This window comes from Hyperolius riggenbachi, chromosome 1, assembly GCF_040937935.1.
Source record: "Hyperolius riggenbachi isolate aHypRig1 chromosome 1, aHypRig1.pri, whole genome shotgun sequence".
NCBI lineage: Eukaryota > Metazoa > Chordata > Amphibia > Anura > Hyperoliidae > Hyperolius > Hyperolius riggenbachi.
In genome coordinates, this window is record NC_090646.1 from 187,768,153 (window position 1) to 187,788,605 (window position 20,453).

The 20,453-nt window shown below is 44.5% G+C and overlaps 1 protein-coding gene across 4 annotated transcripts in view; it reads left to right on the forward strand.

The window, feature by feature from the left end:
• The window catches only part of NR3C2 (nuclear receptor subfamily 3 group C member 2), a 470,603-nt gene that overhangs the window by 18,168 nt on the left and 431,982 nt on the right, over window positions 1-20,453 (forward strand). The window lies entirely within an intron of this gene.

Here is a 20,453-nt window from a genome sequence, read left to right on the forward strand (position 1 = left end):
TGAATGACATATGTAGTATTAAACTGTACCTCACATGTATACTGCAAGCATCCAATAAGGACATGTATTCTCCAAATTATGAATAATAATACTCATAAAATCTCTCACAAAAACGGTTGTGCCATTTTTCCTGCTGTGTCTGCCAATGAAGGCAAGCACAAGGTTAATAGTTCTGTCTTGCATGCAAGTTGTAAGAAACTTGGATCTGGGACAATCAACATTGTTAGGAAGTGCATTTAAATGTTCCAACTTCAAGCTACATACAGTTTGCGATAAATTTGCATGGAAACCAAAATGATTAGCAACTCATGGACTGTACTGACCAGTCCAATACGGTGCTTTCTAGCCAGGGCCGGGCTGAGGCAGAGGCGAGAGAGGCTCCAGCCTCAGGGCACAGTGTAGAAGGGCTCTCAACTCACTCAGCCATCATTCCCCTATTGTGTTTGAAACAGAGGGTAATAAGAAAAGGGGATACATGACAGTGACTGCAAGCCAGATAACGAGAGATTAAGGTGTTGGAGGCACTGGGGCGCCTCTTAGTCTAATAGCAATCAGTGTGTGACGGCTGGGGTGGGAGGGATGGAGGGCGCACTTGGGTGCTGGAGGACCTTGTCCCAGCTCTGTTTCTAGCACATGTATAATCAAGTTATCTTTTTGGAGCTCTGTATATATTTTGCTGATGTAAATGAATCACCAGGATGATAGAGTTGTGGTACTGAGTGGATAAGACTGACTTATGTAAGTGACATCTGAGTTGTTAGAATCAAATGCTAATCTAAACAATCCATTTCTGTCGCTTAAAGTTTAGCAATGGCTTTTCAAACTCCAGCAACAAATATGCTTAATTGTCACATCAAATGTTAACTAGACAAATACTGAAAATCCTGTTAGTTGCCCTTCAGGTTTCAAAACTAGTGAAAACAGCCTTGTTGTTATGATAAGTAAAGCTAATATGTCACTTCAAAAGCTTTAACCATGCCGACTTCAATTTTGCTCTGGGGATAAAGTGTAATTGTAACCTGACCCTCTCATTTGAAAGGTTGTCGTGTAAAATGCTATGTTGATACTATATGGAATACATCTACTTAGTTTAAGTTGTTCTTTATCAACCATGCACATGTTTACAGTTTCTAGTGAGCAATGAATGGCATAAGAAGCGCATTCATTTCAGCGCCTAATGCTAATAGTTAAGCACTGGCACTGCACAAGATAGTAAATTCTTCTGCACATTGTATTTTTCTGTCATTCCTGCCCATAGAAACCTAACTTAATTTGTTAATATTTAACATGTGATGTGACATAAACCATAACTCAACAAGTTAACATAAAACATGCCACATCTCTGCCCTGATCAGATAATGGGATGTTGACAGAGCTTGCGTGTAAAAACCTTCCATGTCACGTGCATCACAGGAGTTAGTGTGCCGTTTCACTAACATCAATTTTTCTGTAGCAAAGAACGGAATTATAGAGAATGCAAGCACAGTATCACTTTGATCTGCAGATCAATAAAGTGTTACTGTCAGTATCACTTCATAGCTGATCAGAAATAAAACCCTAAAATAATGAATACTAGGTATCTTTTTACCAAAGTGCGTCGAACAGACATATTATTACTAATATTGTATCTGTCATTCTTACATTGGAGTATTGTGGAGCTACAATAGGGGTCTAAAGGTGGCCACTAACAATCCAATTTCTAGCGAAAAATCTTTTGAACGATCAGAAATTCTGGTCAGAAGTGAAATCGTTCACTACACCATCAACGAACCAATCTTTGCTTCCTATCTATCACAACCAACAAGAAAATCCAAATTTTGGTTAAGCGAAAATCCAATCGGACGACTATTTTTATAATCGTTTGTAATTGATTGTGTCCAACGGAGATTATTTACAACCAATCCGATCAGAATTAATGATCGCTCTAACAATTTTTCGCTAGAAATTCGACCATTAGTGGCCACCTTTTATTCTATTATTCTGGACCTGAACTCTTGCACAGGAGAGTTTAGGCTGTATTTATCAGAGAGTTTAGGCTGTCTAATTCCCCCTCATTTGTGTCTAATCTCAAGTAATTTGAGCCCCCCCTGTGTCACATGACTGCCTATGGCAGATAAGCAGATAAGCCCATTTGAAAGCTCAGGCTGTAAACAATTTGTCTGCTTCCATGAACCAGGAAGTAGAAACAGCGCAGATTTATTTTAGTATTTGTATCAGCTGTAACAAAGAAATGTTTTTTTGTTTAAAGGTTATTATGCTGTTGTCTTTTAGAGCAGAGAGGAGGTCTGAGTTCAGGTCCGCTTTAACTCCAATGCTTTTAATGTAAAGCTGACCACATGCATCGGTCTGATTATACAAGTGACTACGTTTTAGAATAAATAGTTTGAAAATAGAAAAATAACACAGTTGCATACTTTTGGCAATGCAGAGATTGCAGGTACACTGAGGCCCTTGGGCTAGAGGGGCCCTCCTTCAACCGCAGTATTAGCTCTTTGCTGGTAATAATTACGTCTATAGATGCTTTGAAAAGGGCTGGTTCACACGGACGTTTTGCTGGCATTAAACGCAGCGTTTTAAAAGTAATGTTTTTAGGGATCTACTGCCCTCCCAGGCAAGTGAATGGGAGCGTTTAGTACAAACTTTTACAGGCTTTCGTGAAGGCCTGGCAGTTGATCCCGGCGTCTTGTCTCATCTCAAAAGCAACTTGCAGCTTCTGGAAGGAGTTTGAAAGCCCATAAAATCCCAGCCTTTCCATGTACTTCCTGTTAAAGCCACCAAAAGCCCAGAAAAAGCAACGCTCTCCTGAAAGCCATTAAAAGCCCTCAGCGTTTGAACAAAACGCTAAGGGCTCTTTCACATCTGCGCAGATTTTCTGCGTTTTGACGCAACGGCTACAGTTTGCGTTTACCAAGGTGAAATGAAAGTCCTTAGACTTTCATTTTACCTTTCACATATAACGCTGTGTTTTTGTGCGGTGTGCTACGACGCCCCCAGGAGCTGTTTTTCGTCTGACACTAGCGTTACGCGTTACAATGATAGTCAATGTAAAGCGCAAGCTATGTGCATTTTTTAAAAAAAATTTCAACGCAGGCATAAAATCCCAGAATGCAACAGAGGAACATGGTAGAAAGTTGAAAAGAAAAAAGAAAAAAAAAATTACCTGCGTTTTACTATGTGCTGTGACGCATTGAAAACGCATTGAAAACGCACACTCACTGCAGTGCAATGCATTAAAACCCATACAACAAAACGTATGCATTGAGCGTTCTCCAACGCCAGCTCTAATGTGAAAGAGCCCTTAGCAGAAGCTCAGCAGAAGCCCATGTGAACCAGCCCGTAATCTTTCACAAACTACTCCACATTCCCTGCTTGCACCTGTGATACTGTGGTTGTCTTTGGCAGGTTAAGGTGTGTCATATCAATTTATATATATATATATATATATATATATATATATATATATATATATATATGTGTATATATATATATATATATATATATATATATTATAGTGTTGGGGGGGGAAGATGGGGGGAAATGTAAATGTTGCACTGTAGCCCAAAGCTCCTTAGCTCTGCCACTGCATGTTACAATCAGAATTTCAGACGAATGGCTTTAACAGTGCTGTTGCAGTGCTGTTGCCAGCCTATGGGCCTATTTCCACTAGTTGCGGATTGGCTGTTTTCCGCACACAATTTTGGATGCAATTATAAAATTAAACAGTTCTTAGAAAAACGTATTACCCAAAGAAAGTCCAGATTTTTCCTAAATAAACAAAAAAACAAAACAATAGATATGTCACTTTGGCACACACAATAAATAAGTTATTTCTTTTAAAGGGAATGTCCAAGCAAAATAAAAAAATTAGTTTCACTTACCTGGGGCTTCTACCAGCCCCATGCAGCCATCCTGTGCCCTCGTAGTCACTCACTGCTGCTCCGGTCCCCCGCTGGCAGCTTGCTGACCTAGGAGGTCGGCGGGCCGCATTGCGTACATTTTTACGCATTCCCGCTAGTGCAGGAACAATAACACATACATTTTACGCGTTACTGGTTCAATGCGTACATTTTTACGCATTAAACCAGTAATGCGTAAAAAATTTTTTTATTTTGCTTGGACCTTCCCTTTAAGCAATACTATAGACCCTGAACAAGCATGCAACAAAGCAGGTGTTTCTGACATTATTGTCAGCTCTGACAAGATAAGACACTTCTGCAGCCGAATAGATCAACAGCTATGAATTAGCCCCTGGGAGATTTGGGTGCAGGATAAAGCCGATATATGGCTTACCCTGCTCTTGCACAAGTCCCTGCGCCGTTAATTACTTTTCCCCCTCCAGGTCAATGTGGATGGAAGGGAATGATGCACTTCGGCTTCCAGCTATTGCAGGAGGCCTAATTACAGTGTTTTAACAGTAATTTTAACAGTAATTTGAGCTCCGTCTTTTGACAGCGACAAATTACGTATTGAGCACAGTTATAGCCGTAATGGCTATTACAGCCTATTGTGGCGCTGGCTGCACCCAAATGCCCTGCACTATTTTAACAGCGCTCGATCAGCAGGGCTGCCAGGCAACTGGTATTGGTTAAAAGGAAATACATATGGCAGCCTCCATATTCTTTAAGGGGTAAAAAAAAACCAGGAACCTGAAGTTGTTAAACTACCTGTAAACATTCAATAATTGCTTCCCAATCTGACCATAATATTGTATGTATGTAGGCTCACCTTAGTGTACGTATTGTAACGTCGCTGATGAGCTGGGTGCAAGGTAAGCTGAATGATGGCTCACCTTGCAGCTCAAATCCCCAGCGGCATTAAATACTATTCCCCGTCTGCAGGGCCGGCCCTAGACTTTTTGCCGCCTGAGGCAAAATTAGAAAAAATCACCCCCCCCCCCCCCAGCTGTGGGGGGGGGGGGGGGTGCCGAGCTGGAGGGGTAGCTAGCAGAAAGGGAGAATTGGGCCTAGTGGCGGGGAGGGGGGTCGGACCCCCCCTCCCTCGCCTGGGTCCCCCGATCTGCGCTCCTCCTCCAGCGTAAAGTACCAGCCAGCGCGCATATGTTGAAGAGGCAACGGGCGGAGGAATCACTCACCTTTTCCGCGTTCCATCGTGCGCTCCACTGACGTCACTTCCTGCAAGGCCGTCCACTTACAATACAGTGGGCGGCGTTGCCGGAAGTGACGTCAGTGGAGCACACGATAGAACGCGGAAGAGGTGAGTGATTCCCCCGCCTGTTGCCTCTTCGTCATATGCACGCTGGCTGGTACTTTACGCTGGAGGAGGAGCGCAGATCGGGGGACCCAGGCGAGGGAGGGGGGGTCCGAAGCCCCTCCCCGCCGCTAGGCCCAATACCCCCTTTCTGCCCGCTACCCCTCCAGCTCGGCGGGCGGCCCCAGCGTCCATGGAGAGGCTGGTGCCGCCAGGGCCGCCATCAGAAATTTTGGGGCCCCTCGCAGATCATCAGGCCTGCCCCCCCCCTCCCAAGCCCACCCACTGGCTGCTGAGCCCGCTCAATAGCCACCCCACCCCCGTGCCCGTAGCGTCAAAAACTGTGCATGGCTCCAAAGAAAGTGGCACGCACAGCACGACGCAGTAAAAAAGTGTCTCCCTCTGTGTCACCTCAGTTTGTGCAACAGTGAGGTTAGTGTTAGGTGTAGTGATGGGAAGGCTTGTGTTAAGTGGTCAGTGTAGGTTCAGGGAGGTCAGTGTGGGTGCAGGGAGAGGTCAGTGTGGGTGCAGGAAGAGGTCAGTGTGGGTTCTGAGAGGTCAGTGTGGGTGCTTGGAGGTCAGGTCAGTGTAGGTTCTGGGAGGTCAGTGTGGGTGCTTGGAGGTCAGGCCAGTGTGGGTTCTGGGAGGTCAGTGTAGGTTCTGGGAGGTCAGTGTGGGTGCTTGGAGGTCAGGTCAGTGTAGGTTCTGGGAGGTCAGTGTGGGTGCTTGGAGGTCAGGTCAGTGTAGGTTCTGGGAGGTCAGTGTGGGTGCTTGGAGGTCAGGTCAGTGTAGGTTCTGGGAGGTCAGTGTGGGTGCTTGGAGGTCAGGTCAGTGTAGGTTCTGGGAGGTCAGTGTGGGTGCTTGGAGGTCAGGTCAGTGTAGGTTCTGAGAGGTCAGTGTGGGTGCTTGGAGGTCAGGTCAGTGTAGGTTCTGGGAGGTCAGTGTGGGTGCTTGGTCAGGTCAGTGTAGGTTCTGGGAGGTCAGTGTGGGTATTTGGAGGTCAGGTCAGTGTAGGTTCTGGGAGGTCAGTGTAGGTTCTGGGAGGTCAGTGTGGGTGCTTGGAGGTCAGGTCAGTGTGGGTGCTTGGAGGTCAGGTCAGTGTAGGTTCTGGGAGGTCACTGTGTGTGCTTGGAGGTCAGGTCAGTGTAGGTTCTGGGAGGTCAGTGTGGGTGCTTGGAGGTCAGGTCAGTGTAGGTTCTGGGAGGTCAGTGTGGGTGCTGAGAGGTCAGTGTGGGTGCTTGGAGGTCAGGTCAGTGTAGGTTCTGGGAGGTCAGTGTGGGTGCTTGGAGGTTAGGTCAGTGTGGGTGCTTGGAGGTCAGGTCAGTGTAGGTTCTGGGAGGTCAGTGTAGGTTCTGGGAGGTCAGTGTAGGTTCTGGGAGGTCAGTGTGGGTTCTGGGAGGTCAGTGTGGGTGCTGAGAGGTCAGTGTGGGTGCTTGGAGGTCAGGTCAGTGTAGGTTCTGGGAGGTCAGTGTAGGTTCTGGGAGGTCAGTGTGGGTTCTGGGAGGTCAGTGTGGGTTCTGGGAGGTCAGTGTGGGTTCTGGGAGGTCAGTGTGGGTGCTGAGAGGTCAGTGTGGGTGCTTGGAGGTCAGGTCAGTGTAGGTTCTGGGAGGTCAGTGTAGGTTCTGGGAGGTCAGTGTGGGTGCTTGGAGGTCAGGTCAGTGTGGGTGCTTGGAGGTCAGGTCAGTGTAGGTTCTGGGAGGTCAGTGTGGGTGCTTGGAGGTCAGGTCAGTGTAGGTTCTGGGAGGTCAGTGTAGGTTCTGGAAGGTCAGTGTGGGTGCTTGGAGGTCAGGTCAGTGTAGGTTCTGGGAGGTCAGTGTGGGTGCTGAGAGGTCAGTGTGGGTGCTTGGAGGTCAGGTCAGTGTAGGTTCTGGGAGGTCAGTGTAGGTTCTGGGAGGTCAGTGTGGGTGCTTGGAGATCAGGTCAGTGTAGGTTCTGGGAGGTCAGTGTAGGTTCTGGGAGGTCAGTGTGGGTGCTTGGAGGTCAGGTCAGTGTAGGTTCTGGGAGGTCTGTGTGAGTGCTTGGAGGTCAGGTCAGTGTAGGTTCTGGGAGGTCAGTGTGGGTGCTGAGAGGTCAGTGTGGGTGCTGAGAGGTCTGTGGGTGCTGGGGGACGGAGAGACACTAGGATTTAGGCCAAAGTGCTGTGTGGGGGCGGGGCTTACCGGACGTGGTGGGCGGGGCTTACCGGACGTGGTGGGCGGGGCTTCTTTCCGTGGCCAGGCGATCTTTATTGAAAACTTCTCTTCTTGAGGTCTGGCTGGGTGAGCCAGCCCATCACCTCAGTCATCTTGCCTCCTCCATCTTCAGCAGCACCAGGCCTCCTCCATTCCCAGCATGCTACCTGCAGCTCCTCCTCCCAGACCCTCCTTAGCTGGACGGCAGCCAGCCTGGCCGTGTCTTTGTATGCACCACAGACCACCCACAGCAGGCATGTCGGGACTTTGGGGTGGGGCCTACCGGGGGAAATCCCGCCCTCCCATTGGCTCAGTCTGACACTGGCTTCACCCTCCTCTGTGATTGGCTGGCATCATCACTTGCTGCAGCAGCCGCTCGCAGTTACCAGACATGACATGCTGGGAGCAGGGGGCCTGTAGCGGAGCCGCAGTAAGTGAGCAGGGGGCCCGGGCCCCCCCTTGGGAGCCTCAGGCGGCTGGGCCCATCACTCTTGTATCGGCTGTCCTCCCCTGACGGCAGGGGTGGGTGCCGCCCCCGCAGATTTGCCGCCTGAGGCAAATGTTTCACCCCGCCTCATGAGCGGGCCGGCCCTGCCCGTCTGAGTTGTAGCAGGGAGATGTAATTCGGGGTCTGCTGTAACTCGGGGTCCGCTGTAACTCCGGACTGCGAGTGAGCGGTAACTGGGGGTAACTTAAAAATCACCTGATCGCCGTTTTCAGTGTCACGTCTCCATAGAAACCGCATGTCACATGACACGCTGTCAGGAAGTACCATTGTATTACATGCTGGCTGCCAGTGTGTAATATGCTGGCACGTCCTGGCGGCGTGTCATTTGATGCACGGTTGCCATGGAGATGCGATGCTGGAATCGGCAATCAGCTACGTTTTTAGTGATCTCCATTTACCACCCGCTCGAGACTCTGCTGGGAGGGAGGGGTTAGGAGAGGAATGTAAGGCCCACGGTTTGCGGTTCGGGACGCACAAAGTTTGCCCAGCCCTGCCTTAGAATGTAGTTTTACGTTCTAAATCCATGTATGCCCTGATTTGCAAGAAGTCAGTAAAGCTGCTTTTATTTCAGAATTTTTCATTTGTTTTCAGTATTTGTATTCAAATGATTCATCATCATTTTTCAATGTAAATAGAAATTTTGAGAACAGTTATGTGATCATGCAGTAATATTTTCACCCACATGGACTTATTTTTTACGGAGCATTGCTTGGGAGTAACACTTTATTTAGGAATAACTCTCATGGCTCATACCAGTTATTATTTGTGATTCTGCAACACAGTCGTTTAGACCAGGCTGAAGCAGGTCTTTTCTTGTACTTATTACTGTGGGGGTTTCAATAGAGGTCCATTTGCTTCTGGATGGTTACTAGTTTTTAGACTTAATTATGCATTTCATTATCAGATCCACTCCTGCACTTACATTAGGTTGTATTATTAAATTGTATCTATGGCAACAAACAGAGCATTATTGTTTTCAATATGGCCAGGCTGTAATCCAAAAGCCTAGAGTTTTTGATTCACAGAGCTGTATGAGTGTCCTCTTTCCTCCTTCTCAACCTGTTTTCTTTGTCTAGCCTGAGTAATGGAAATGCTTATCTAGACCATACATGTCAAACTCCGACCCCTGGCCCACAAGTGCATTAAGTGTCCCATTTGAGATCACCAGGGAAGCTATATTGGATGTGAAGCCCAAGATTACCAGGGAAACCATATGGGAGAGGGAGGAGAAAAGCACTAGACACCATAGAACTGTAGGGGGGGGGGGGGGGTCATCAGACACTAAGAAACTGTATAGGGGAGCCACTAGCCACCAGGGAACTGCATAGGAAGGGGGACACTAGACACCAGGGAGCTGTGTAGGGAAGGGAGATAGCCACTAGACACCAGGGAGCAGTATAAGGAAGGGAGGATCACTAAACACTAAGGAACTGTATAGGGGAGGGAGGGCTGCTAATCACCAGAAAATTGTATAGGGGAGGGAGGACAGACAACTAGACACCAGGCAACTGTATAGGGAAGGGAGGAGGCCACTTGACATCGAGATTAGCCCACAACTTGGTCCCAGGGTTTAATTTTGGCCCACTTTGTATTTGAGTTTGACACCCCTGGTGTAGACTCACCTGAGTTATCCTCTCATCTAAACCATTTTCTTTATTCCTTACTACAGTGTCTGATAAACCCATTAGTATCTGTAGACATGCAATTAAGTCAGTAATTAGAGCTGTGATAAACAGAAAACAAGCAATGGGGATGAAGAAAAGAACTGGAAATAAATTAGCCGTACACAGGTCAATTATGGCCCAATGTGCTCAACTGATCGATCCCTAATTTGATCAGATGGTGCCCAGACACGGTATGCTGCATTTGATAGATTTTAGTAGAAGCCTGTCGACAGTTGATTGGATTTGAGTATGTACTGCTCAATGCAGTACAACTCTGTGGGCCATTGATCCCCACTATTCCTGTCCCGCCCCCATCACACAGAGATTTTACATGTCCAGTCAGACTTTCCATAGATAAGCAGCTTGAAATACCAGGGCTGTGTAGTCGGAGTTGGAGTCGGAGCAATTTTGGGTACCAGGAGTCGGAGTTGGAGTCAGTGATTTCAAAAACTTCGGAGTCGGATGATTTTTGTACAAAATCAACAGCCCTGGTAAGTATTAGACTTATGAGTCGGAGTTGGAGTCAGAGCAATTTTGGGTACCAGGAGTCGGAGTTGGAGTCAGTGGCTTCATAAACTGAGGTGTTGGAGTCGGATGATTTTTGTACCAACTCCACAGCCCTGCGAAATACACAGAAAGTCAATCCATTTGAAATGTTTAGTCCCGCCTCAAGTTTATTTGATTAGTTCTGAGTGTGGATAGTATCACGGGATGGTGACTTTGAATCGGATTTTGTAATCTCATATATACCTTGTTTACTTTATGCAGAGCAGGAAGTGAAAAGTAAAAGTAGACAAAACTGGAAGAACTGTCCATACAGTTAAGAGAAACATCTTTGCATATAACTTAATGAATAAAAGTAGACAAGCAGCTTAGACTTACTACACAGGTGCAGTACACAGGCGGATAGCGAGGTCACAAGAGGCTCATGTCAGGTATGTTCAGAGGGTCAGTGCACGAAGATGGTCGAAGTCAAGATTCCCCTTCTGTTTTCATTTGCTTCGGGTTCCCATTGTCATTGATTTATTTGCATATGCTACTTTGAAAGGATACTATTTTAGACAATTTTGTTATGCATGTTTGGATCATTTTTCAGATTCCCTTTAAACAAGTCTTCAGTATGCTAATGTATTGATTCACACACACTTCTACCTAGAACACACTGATAGCTGTGTAGTCAGTGAACCATTTTTACTAAAACTGCTATTGGTCTTGGTGGATGGAACACCACCTGGCTTAACCATGTATGAGCAGTTATGTGTCAGGATTTTGAGGGTGAATATAAAATTTCATCATGCAGTGTTTATGTTGTAGTAACTGTCCTCTGCATTGAGCAGTATTGGCAAGCAGTGGTAAAACAGCTGCTAAATGCCTAGTGTAGGTGCCTCATGACCAGTGACCACTGACAACCATGCTAAACCAGCCTGGAGAACAATTATATGCTGTTACCTAGCTGATTACAAATCTACGAGTATGAGCTAAGCTATATGCATAGAGATCCTTTGTAAACTCACAAACTTGGACTGGATTATGCTTTTTGTAAAATAGGTGTCAAAGATTTGCAACTCTCACCTGTGTCATATCAAACAATAAAGACAATTGCTAAAAGTTCACTGAACTATCAGTCATTTGATTGTAGTCATGTCTAGCAGGGCAACAGTTGTATAATATATGCCACTGGACCTACAAACTTTAATAATAGGATCCAGTCTAGGTTTGGTGTAGCAGGCAGGTTCTCCACTGCCCTCATGCCTTTGTAAATCGGGCCACAATCTCAAATGTCAATAAAGTTTAGTGAATACACTGTTTTTAATTGCTTGCATGCTGTGTCATTTAGCCTTTGTAAAACTTTGTTTACTAGAATTGCAATCTGGATCACACGCAAAATTACACAAGTGTTTATTATTTTATTATATAATACCAATAAAGTAACAAAAGTATCTAGTGATGACTGTGTGAAGTCTGTTCTAGCTGCATTGCTGGATTAAATAATTAAAATTACGCTAGGAAAATGACTTATATTTCATCAGTGTTTTGCTGTTGTTTGTATGGCTACAGATATGAGCCTTTCTATTTGGAATAGATGAGTATGACACGGTTGCCCAGAATTTCCTAAGCTTGGAAGCTTGTTTGCTCTCAGAGACCATTTCAAATGTGAATGTTATACAGAGAGCTGTCAGATTTCAGATCAAGAGCTCTGCCAGATCATTGCCAGTGTGCTTCTTGATATTCTTGAATTGAAGAGAATGTTTGTTCCAATGATTTACTAATTCAGAGGTTAGAGGGAAAACGGCAATATATTTCTGTACAAAATAGCATTACATTGGTAAATGGAGGCCACAGCCTCAGAGTTTCATGAGTGAATTGGCACTAAAACTTGGATTGCCTTTGAGTTGGCAATGGTAGGTAATATAGAATCAGATACGTCATACTGCATAGATGGTATATAATTAGTACACCATAAACTGATTTATAAGCATTAACTACCTGCATCAGATCATGAAAAGGTATATCTTGATTGGTTTCCATGGTTTTTTGTACTTTGTATGTTGCACTCAGCCTTATTATAGAAATCCGACAAGTCATTTCACCTAAAGCACAGCCATGAGCAGTAATGCCGGTTCATACAACACTGTCTGAAAGATAACCTGTCTGACCTGCTCATGACAGTAAGCAAGCATGGAGGCCTGATCGAGTAATCATATCTAGACTTTCACAGCAGTTGAATGAATCCCAAAATATCTTCTGCTGGCCTTTATAAGGTGGAGGCTGACATTTTACTTATACATCTTTTGCCCCTGTACAAGGAATTAAACATGGCATCAAGGGGTTGCAGGTGAAAGATAGCCAGTAAGCCACAGTGGGGGAAGGTCAGGTTTTTGTTTGAACCATTATAAAGGGATTCACTGAATGTAATAACTTAACGTTTAACGTTGTTAGTAATTGTCTTGGGTGATAGTATAGGAGTGGTTATTGTGCAGACACGCTGGTTGGTTATCTGCCGAGTAGAGTGTTTTGCTGTATGGCGAAGGGGGGGAGGAGGACAAGCAAGAGGCACCCAGGAAGACAAACACGGTTTGGTCTGAGTGATCTAGTGCTTCATATTGCTGAAAACAATCCATGCCTGGGAATAGCCTGTCCTGATGCTAGATTTTAATTGGAAGTAGTGTGGTCTCTTACCGTATAAAGCTACAGAATATGATAGGGTAGCTGTTTTGCATTCTTGGGCTATCTAAATTATATAATTAGTTTAATATCTGAGGGACAGTTGGTGACAAAAATATATACTATATAAAGTGCTGCAGAGGATATTGGCACTATATCAATTCCAAATATATAAATAACATTAATAATCTTTTTGCAGGAATGACATGTTACATAATGGGGTTCCAACAGGATAACACAATACGATAAAACGTTAAAAAGGATTGGGAGGCAGTGGTGGACTTACCTCCCGCAAGCAGACACCAGAAACTGTCTATTCGATTGATACAGATTTTATTGGCATACTCCAAAAAAGAAAGATGCCAGGTGTTACCTGGACCAATTTCTGTTGTATGCTCCTTTACCGTATTGCCTGAGGAAGCAGGTTCATATCTGCAAATCGTGTCGCGGTCTCTTTTTTGGAGTATGCCAATAAAATCTGTAACAATCGAATAGACAGTTTCTGGTGTCTGCTTGAGGGAGGTAAGTCCACCACTGCCTCCCAAGCCTTTTTAACGTTTTATCGTATTGTTCTATCCTGTTGGCGCCTCTGACTTGTACACAGTACCTAAGATCCACCCCTGGTGGAGGGCGATAACCCATCTTTTTCTTATCTACAGAGAGCGACTTCTTAATCCTGAGTGAGGACGGGATAATCTCCTCACCTACCTATACAGTGGTTGCCTTTGCGGTGACCCGGCTTTGTGAGTATATCTATTGTACTCGTTAGAATTTTCCATTTACTACAGGACTTACTACACTATATCGGGCTCTCGGTTTCCCTTTTGTATATGTTACATAATGGATTTCATTGGAGCATTTAGCTGACTGCTTGCCTTCAACTTTAACACTTTTGTGTGATGTAGTGAGAGCTACTACTGCTATTATTATTATTATTTTGTATTTATATAGCGCCGACATGTTATGCAGCGCTGTACAGAGGATATTGTCTTGTCACTAACTGTCCCTCAGAGGAGCTCACAATCTAGTCCCTATGAAAAAAATCTGTTTTATTAATTAATTAAACTGGTAGAAAACCAGGTTATCTTCCTTAAATGTACATGCCCTGCTAAAATCATTGAAATCCAATGGGAGACATGCCCTATGTGCTTTGCCTGCCATGACTTTATCGTAATTGACACAGAAAGAACAGTCCTATTAGTTAATGGGAATTTCCTCATTCATTTTGTTTTAATTTAAAATTGTTCAGTTATGGTATACTAATGCAGAGGAGTGGTAACTGAATGGCGTATTTGTTTTTAAATATTCCCATGGGTGCCAAAACCTAGAGCAGGGGGACTAGAGTGAGAGGGGGAACTAGGGAGAGTGGGGGGGGGGGGGGGGAAGGAGAATGGGGATAGAAGTGAGTGGGGATGAGGGCGAAGGGGAGAGTGGGGATGAGAGAGATGGTGCAGTGGGGATGAGGGGGAGAGGAGAGTCAGGAAGAGGTAGAGTTTGGACAAGAGAAAGCAGAGTGAGGATGGGAGGGAGAGTGAGGACAAGAGAGAGAAAGGTTGTTCCTTTTAATGAGTTCATAATAGACATTGCTAATGACACCACATTTCCTTTTAACAATTAATTCTGACTTTGTTCAGGTTGAGTTCTCTTAAAAGTAGAAGGTTGGATGGGTGTCAGGCAACTGTTTCATGAATTGAGGCAGTTGTAATTTTCCAAATACTGTTGGAAAATGTCATAGCCGCATATGAAAGTGCAAGTGAAAAAGTGACCTTTTATTAGGATTCTTCAGGACGGAGGCACGTACATCTATCTCACTGAGACCATTTAGTCTCCCTTGTAAAGCACAGAATTTACTTTTCTTCTACAGCAGCAACCAAGTTGCATATTTATCTTAATAAGTACTCATGAAATGAATTTATGTAAATAAAAAGTAGTGGTTAGTTTAGACCTCAGCTGATTAGCAGGCCGGGCCTCTTCCAACTCATTTTTATTGATTTATTGATTTATTTTTACTTAACCCTGAATCCCAGGTGCAAATATAACTTTTCCTTTTGAAGAGAACAGCTATGCATGTTTTAAACAGAATAACTTTCTTTAAATATTTTGCTTATTTATTTGTGGGCCTAACCATGCAAACTGTGTTCATAGAACATATATGAATAGTAAACACAACAATAGTGGTTTTGGCCCCTAAAGAGATTTGAAACCCCTTGTTCCTAGCCATTTGTTGTTTCCAATTTATCAGCAGACTGTACACACGCCAGCACTGCTGTATCTTCTGACTACATATTTCTCTGGGTCTTATTTCCTGCTCCCTCACCTATTCCATCCGCTGTCTGACATCACTGTGTGTGGCATCATTACTAACATATTGGTGAACTACTAAAGTGTACATCAGATCTAATTTTTTATATGGAATTGGACAGACATAGAGTATGGATTTACAGAGGCAGAGTTCAACCCAGATCTGCAGGTAATAAATATGTGGGCAATGCTGTCGCAGGTAGCAGTGGACAATAGCAGAGGCTTTGTCCGGAGTGGGTAAGAGTATGGGAAGCTATTAAGCCAGCAGGCAACAGTGAAGGCACTACCCGTGAAAGTGAGTGTGCAAATTGTTCTTATTTTCTGCTATACTATCTATCTATAGCCATCAGCTCTAAGATCTGCCAAGGTTTTATCAGTAGTATTTACATCAAATATGGTTGTGTTATGGAATCATAGGAAGCCATTGCAATAGAGCAATGAGTTTTTTTTTGTTTTTGTTGGATCTTAACAGGAAATGATGGTAAGTGGTAGTGATCAGTGACATAGTAATGACAAAATACCACCATATCCCTGGCATCTTTGCAGATTCTCACTCAATGCCGCTATTTGTCTGGGATTAGGAGGTAGTGTGGGTTATCGGTGGTGCCAATCCAATACATCTCAGCAGGTAGAAGTTTCTTGGCAGTCATGACATGCTGGGATTTCCAACTGTGCAGAGGTCAACCGCCTGGCAACTACTGACCTCAACTGGCCATGTAGATTGGCAGTCAATCTCTGGCTTCTGGACAGCTGACGCACAGTTCAAATGCCTGGGTGAACTTAGACGTAACCTAAAAATAGGTCGCGGGATATCTAGTATTTGTATCTGCTGCATTGTGCAAACTTCTGAGAAAGAAGAGAACCAGTTACGTAAATAGAATTCTGGGTTAGAATTCTGGGAAGTCCTGGCAACCAAACAGCGTGCTGTTGCTATAGTTGCAAGCAAGTTTTGAGCTGTCTAGGAGTTTTATAAATGTAGCTGCCTGGTGACTGAAATATATTCAGTTTTTATTGAAATTGGAATTTTTTTACAAATTAATTTTTGTCCATAAAGTTAACTATGTAACTTTGTAATACTTTTTTTTTTCAAAACAAGGGAACCTGCTTAGCTAGAAGTACTAGTATTTGCCACTGCACACTTACAGAATAAGTACATTTTTCATTTCATAGCATTGCTATGATGAAGAAATATTAAGCCCTTTTTCTATTTTTTTACAAAATGTTTTAAACAAAATTATTCAGTAAGCCATCTAAATGATGCAGTATCATGACAGCTGTGTAAAAATTGTAGCACTTAACATTTTGTGACTCCTACTAGCTATCAGATATTGCCCTATATCAAAACAGCTTGCAAAGAATAAACCTGCAGTAGGATACTTTACGAGGTGCCTAATATGAGATCAGAAGTTAAAGCCTTTTTGATGGTTTGGTTGTTCCTAACTTTTCATTCATGGTAAAGTAAAAACATCTTCCAGTATACAAGTGATGTCTATATATAGCATTCAAATCACGTTAAGAGCTGCATTCTGTAGTGTAATCCATTAATCCAGTGCGGGGGTTTGACCAAGTACTGGGTGGCATCACCAAAATGATGTAAGATAATCTGCGAGAGGTCAGCACACCTTTTATAGTATCTGGCACCTTGTCGTAATTCTTCCTTGCATGATGGTTCCACACATATTTATGTATGTATGTGTGTGTGTATGTGTATACACACACACATACACACACACACACACACACACACACACACACACACACACACACACACACACACACACACACACACACACACACACACACACACACACACACACACACACACACATAGTATCAGTGTATCTTTACAAGCACTGAATAGAATATAGCTAAAGAGTTTAAAGGGCTCCCAGCAGCAAATATATATGAGATCAGCCCAGGGAGTTACAGCTCACAGCTCTTATTTACTGAGCAATTTCAAAGTAGATGCACAGCAGCAATACATTAGAGCTGCGTGATGCAACTCCCTGGGCTTATTTCTTATATACAAAAAGGGAATTGGGCACCCTCAGTTGCGTGCATACTATCCCTGAGACTTGAACACTTGTGAAGCTGCTGACTCCCCTCAGACTATTTATAAATATATATTTTGGGCTGTTGGGGGCAGCAAGCATTAATTACCTTCCAGTGGCTTCTCCCTTGTTAGGCATGCTGGTAGTTGTAGTCTATCTCCCGGCCTACAGGTGTAGTCATGTTGATGGAGTACATCTCATCGCACGCATTGTGGTATCCAGGACCACAAAATTTCCATTTGGCCACTTTGAGCTGCAGCAGTTGTGGCTGGGAAACACCATACAGTTCTTTAAAGAAAAAAAAATCACATCATATTCTATATGCAGACCACCAATATTTGAAGATGTAGCCGACCGCATCTATAAGTAATACATTCTGTGTGTGTGTGTGTGGGGGGGCGGTAAAAAAGCCTCAGGGGGCCGCATTCGGCCCGCAGGGCTAATTTGAGGAGCACTGATGTAGACCGATTGGTCCTGACAGATCAGTTCAGATGATAATCTGTGTTAGTTGTTCACACTGCAAAACGAGAAATGATTGCTCCATTCAAAGTAATCACGTGTGGTGAATTTTGCACTTCAAATTCCTCATTTTCACGCTCCCACTAACAATCCGACCTGCAGACTGGCGCTGGGCCATTGTTTAATTCAAATGTGCATTTGACATTGTTCACTTGTCATTGTCGAGTGTGTGTACGAGTCTTCAGAGTTAGAAGGCCATACTTAATCTACTGTGGAGTAATTGCATGGACTGGCTGGGATTTGGGTCTGTACATCAGGCCAGGTCACATATTGCTGGTCACTTTCAGCAATGGTCTGGGTAGGATGTTGGGGAGAGGTGTATTTTGCATTCTTCTTTAATTAGTAGTCTGGTCTGGGTCAAGAAAGGCTTACTGGACGGATTACTGCTGGCTGCTTGAGGCCATGTTCACATTATTGACACAGACTGGCCCGATCACACACCATGTGTGCTTCTGTGCGCTGCGCTGCTCATCCCATTCACTACAGTAAATGGATCAGCGCTGCACTAATGCATGCAGCAGTGCGATAGCGCATCGCATTGCTGCGCAGCACAGCGCACATGATCTAAACGGCAAAAGTGCTGTCTATGCACTTCTGTCGTTCTTGCGTATCACACACCATATGCGCTGCCTAAATGCGCACGGCAGCACGTATGATGTGAATGAATGCTTAAGCTAAAACAGTGTCTGCAGCAGATAGTGCACCTAACTGTCTCTCCCTCTTGATCTCACATGCGCCTCATTTATCTAGAAGGTTAACAAGTGTTAAAATGCTCTATTTTTCCACCTCTTCTACCACTTGTGTGAAATCTCTACTTATGTTCCAGTATACAAAATAATGCTTGAAGATTGTCAAGAAAACACACCATTCAGTATACATGGAGCAATAAACATCAAGTACGAAGGAGTGGCAAGGTGATTGACCAACTCCAGTGAAAATAGTGGACGTGTTTGCAAGCTGGCGTATTTGGTTAAGTTTTTTCCACACTTTGTGCAGCAGAACAGACAGCAGTGCCAGCATAATCTGAAATCCTACTACTGCAGCTTTACCACAACTCTGGCCAACCTGACAACAATTCAGTTTTATGATACTGAGAATAAATGCGGTAAGCTCCTTGAGCCTTGGATCAGCCTATCCACACTGTCCTTATTTTTGGGAAATTATTGTTTTTTCACACCAATTTGATTGTACATGTTATGTTTTAAGAGATGTGAGTTGTCGAGGCCCTAAATAGATACAAAATCCTAGGTAAGGAGTTCATCTTGAAGCTACTGTTTTCAGTCTGTTTTTAGAATACATTTTTAAACATCAAGGATATAAACAGTGTGATATGTTTGTATTTCTGTGTTTAGAAGTATTTTCTCATGAGAGAAGGATTAATTGGAATCTGTAGATGGCCTAGTGATTTCCTTAGGGCGATGGGCTTGTGAAGACAGGTTCTTCATTTCAGTTTGAACCTCATAGAACACAAAAGAATAAAGATTGAACAAATGTTTCTTGTATCCCAGGTAACAATGTTGTGAGGGTGATTTTGAAAGGATTAGAACATCTGCCTGTCTGTGTCTCCATTTGGGAGATTCACCTTTACTTCCTCAACTCTTTGACTGTTACTGGGACAAAACCAGCAAGTAAGGAGAATTACCAGAGATACAAATAGCAGTAAAAATTTACTGTTGCTTAAAGAGAACCCGAGGTGGGATTTAATTATGTTAGTGGGGCACAGAGGCTGGTTGTGCACACTAACACCAGCCTCTGTTGCCCCACGGTGTGCCTCCAGGACCCCCCTGCACGCCGCTATACCCCCCGCAGTGCTAGCGACACGCAGCGTGTCACCAGCACAATGTTTACCTATGCCTGTCTGTTAACGCCGCTCCCCCGCGCGTACGAGAGAGAACGGCGCCGGAGACTTGGGCGCAGGACACAGCCAGTATATGGCTGATCCTGCTGCCGCACAAGTCCGGGCCGTGTTAATTACTATTCCCCCTCCAGGCCGACATGGATAGTGGGGGAATGAAATAATTCGGCTTCCAGCAATCTCTGGAATCCGAATTATTGTTTTAAAAGCAACTTCAGGTCCGTCTTCTGACGGCGCTGAAGTTACTCCCTGTGCCTGCGATAGCCGTAGTTCCTATTACGGCCTATGGTGGCGCCGGCTGCGCCCAAGTCTCCTGCGCTGCTGCGCCCAAGTCTCCAGCGCTGGATTTACCGTGTTCGTCCCCCGCCTCCTCCGTATCGGTGCTACCCGCCCGCGTCACTTCCCTGCAATCAGGGGGAGGGAAGTGACGCGGGCGGGTAGCGCCGATACGGAGGAGGCGGGGAAGCGGCGCTAACAGACAGGCTTAGGTAAACATTGTGCTGGCGACACGCTGCGTGGCGCTAGCACTGCGGGGGGTATAGCGGCACGCAGGGGGGTCTTGGAGGCACACCATGGGGCAACAGAGGCTGGTGTTAGTGTGCATAACCAGCCTCTGTGCCCCACTAACATAATTAAATCCCACCTCGGGTTCTCTTTAACCTGTTTCTTACACTACAAAATAAGTGTTTATATCTTGGGAATGTAGACATTTCACTTGCTTAATATTCTCATGAACCCTGTCACCCTCTGATTAATTTAGTAAGGTTGAATGTTGGAGAAGAAAACTCACCCCAGGCTTGCTGAACCACTAGTGAATTTCCACTATACCTGAATTAAAAGCAAATGTCAGCATTTGTCTTCAAACGAAAGTTTGTGAAATAACGCATTCAAACTCGCAACCCATTTTAACATCAATGGGCTGCTTTTGGCCTTTTGGAAGGGGGGTTGTTGTGCATAAGTGAAAATTTACAGTAGGCTGCATTTTTCCATTGACCCAACGTTGCATGGGTA